The sequence below is a fragment of the Bison bison genome, unplaced genomic scaffold (genome assembly GCF_000754665.1).
Source record: "Bison bison bison isolate TAMUID 2011002044 unplaced genomic scaffold, Bison_UMD1.0 scf7180017863980, whole genome shotgun sequence".
Classification (NCBI taxonomy): Eukaryota; Metazoa; Chordata; class Mammalia; order Artiodactyla; family Bovidae; genus Bison; species Bison bison.
In genome coordinates this window covers 4,138-6,922 of record NW_011494552.1, presented here as the reverse complement: position 1 = coordinate 6,922, position 2,785 = coordinate 4,138, and the positions used below count along the sequence as shown (strand labels likewise).

The following is a 2,785-nucleotide window of genomic DNA, read 5'->3' as shown; positions in this document are numbered from 1 at the left end:
AACCTACTAACTACTGCTGGGGACCATCAGAAAACATGGCATTGACCCAGAAGAAGAGATTATGGAATGGAAATTGCCAGACTCTCATTTGATCTTTGACCACCTCTTTCTTTTTTTTTTTTTTTAACCCATTTAAAAAAATTTTTTTATTTTATTTTTAAACTTTACATAATTGTATTAGTTTTGCCAAATATCAAAATGAATCTGCCACAGGTATACATGTGTTCCCCATCCTGAACCCTCCTCCCTCCTCCCTCCCCATATCATCCCTCTGGAGGGCATGTTTAGCGCTGCCCTGCCCACCCGCAGGGGCTAGAAGGGACTCCTTAGTGGGAGGGATGGAGGGACCACTCCCCCCTCTTTGTGCAGAAAGACGCGTTAAACCAAGAGGCTGAGCAACTTCAGGGTGTCAACATCCGTCTCGATCACCCAGGGGCCAGACTGCAAGGGCGTCTGGTACCACAGTGTGCTGCTGACAGAGGAAGGGAGCTCTGACATGAAAGCAGGAAACCAACCGCTTAACCAACCATCATTGGCTGCCTGAGCGGGGAATTTCCCGGGTCCCTGCTCTGGTACATTTTTCTCCATTGGTCGTTCTTTCACGTTCTTGCTCCTTCACTCTGTCACCAGCTGTGTCTTCTTCTTAGCACATGGTAGGTACTCTGTTCTCTTTTCCCTTCCGTGTTCACACCTCCTCTCTCTCTGGTTTGTTCCCTCTCCTGAGTTTGTGAGTGTCTCTGCAGCCTGTCATTCTCTCCCGGGACTGATGCTGGACTGGACACCAGACCATCTGTGACATAGAAAGCAGAAGGGACTGGTCTGGCCACACTCATCTGTGATGATGATGTCCACAGGGTCGCTGGGAGCTGACCACTCATAGGGGGAGTGGCTGAGAGAGCCAGAGCATCTGTAGGTGCCCGGTCTTGCCAAAGTCATGGGGCCAATGAAGAAGTTAGCTCGGGCATGCCCACCAGTGAGCATCTCTCCAAGTCTCTGGAAATGCCCTGTGCTGCTTTTTTCCTGCAGGATAAATTTGTCATGCAGCATTGATGAGTGATAGCGAAGGGTCACATTCTCTCCCACCTGCATGAGGAGCCCTGGGTGGGCTGAGATGGAGGGTTTTGTGAACACACCTAGAAGCAAAGAGCTTGTGAGCTTCAGTGAGTCACCCCGCCTCAGTGCTTCCCCTGACATCTGAAGGTGTGAAAAACCTCCCCATGAAGCAGCAAAGCCAATTACCCTTCCTGTCTGTTCCTTTGCATTCTCTTTAGCCTTGTTCTCGGGCTCTGGCTCATGCTTTTCTGTTTCTCTTTGCTCAAGACCTCCAGCCTCCACTGTGTTTATTCTAAGCTCTTTAGCTGTTTGATCTGCTCTCAGCTTCCATACATACTCAGTCACTTCAGTTGTGTCAGACTCTGTGGGGTCCCATGGACTGTAGCCCACCGTGCTCTTCTGTCCATGGGATTCTCCAGTTGAGAATACTGGAGTGGGTTGCAGTGCTCTTAACTTCATCCCATTCCTAATATGCATGGTGGGGGGCTGGGGTGGGTCTGCTTCTCTGGTAGAATACATACCAGGTGTAATACGTACCTTGGCTCCTTTCACACTCATCTCCTAGAAAGTTGGTGATGATTGGCAGGAGGTTGGGAAGGAGGTGGAGAAAAAAGGGAACATTTCCCCACCTGTGATTCCCACTTCACACCTCTGGAAACATTCCTGGGCTGACTTGGTCTTAACTGGGACCCTAGCTCCTTCATATAGGATTACAGCTCCTTATTGGGTGGCAGGTGCTGGATCAGGGTTCCTCCTCCGCCTCCCAGTTGACAGGCAGTGGCAGCATCCTGTCTAACTAATGTCTAGGGAGGGTCCTCTTTCCTGAGCCAGGGGAACACATCCCTCCATTCAACACCCTGAGTTTAAACTCTCAGACTTGGTTCTTTTTCCTTGGTTCGGTTCTGGCTGGGAATCCTGAGGACGTCTTTGGTTGCACTGGCACGTGGACCTAGGGTAGGATTGCCTGCAGGCACAGGTTTCCTGAGCTGGGCTGGACCCCTCCTACCTGTGACCATAAACTGCAGGGGGTCATTGACATCGGACCACACAGAGAGAGACATGTGTAGGACCCGGCATGTTTTCTGGTCACTGGCCCAGTGGTGAAGGTGTTGAAATGATATCCCTGGAGCTTGGGAAAAATGGTCCCATCTCTTTTGAGCAGTCTGAATATCACAAATGGAGGACTGAAGTGACACTGAAGAGTCACAGTCTGTCTTAAGGGAACCACAGGACTTGGCCAGGCTGACAAAGAGGGCTTCTCATATTCACCTAGGAGAGAAGGAGATACAGGCTTTGAGAGAAAAATAGAAATGATCCCCTCTCCCCACTGCCCTCATAGGTGCTTCCCCTTCAATTCTTCCAGCTCTCCTCCCCTAAAGTGCATCACCCTGATGCTCAGGGACGTCTGGGGCCTGGGGACAGACAGAGACACAGTCAACCCAGGACGGACATCATGAGGATCTAAGAATACGATTCTTGGAAGTGATTCTTTGGGTTGACAAAATGTTGAGAAACTTTCTCTGAAAACACAAAACACTGGGGATTCCAAGTTGATCCAGTGGTTAAGACTCAGTACTTTTTCTTCCAAGGGCCCGAGTTGAATCCCTGATCAGGGAACTAAGATCCTGCAAGCTGCACAATGCAGGCAAAAGAAAACATCAGCAAAAAATTGATGCATGGACAAGAAGGGAAAGGACTTCCCTGTTGCATTTGTTGTAGCTCAAATGGTAAA

At 49.6% G+C, this 2,785-nt stretch overlaps 1 pseudogene; it reads right to left on the bottom strand.

Annotated features, from left to right (window-relative positions):
• Positions 1-2,322, bottom strand: part of LOC104984328 — a 3,457-nt pseudogene extending 1,135 nt beyond the window's left edge.
• Positions 2,323-2,785: the final 463 nt, after the last annotated feature.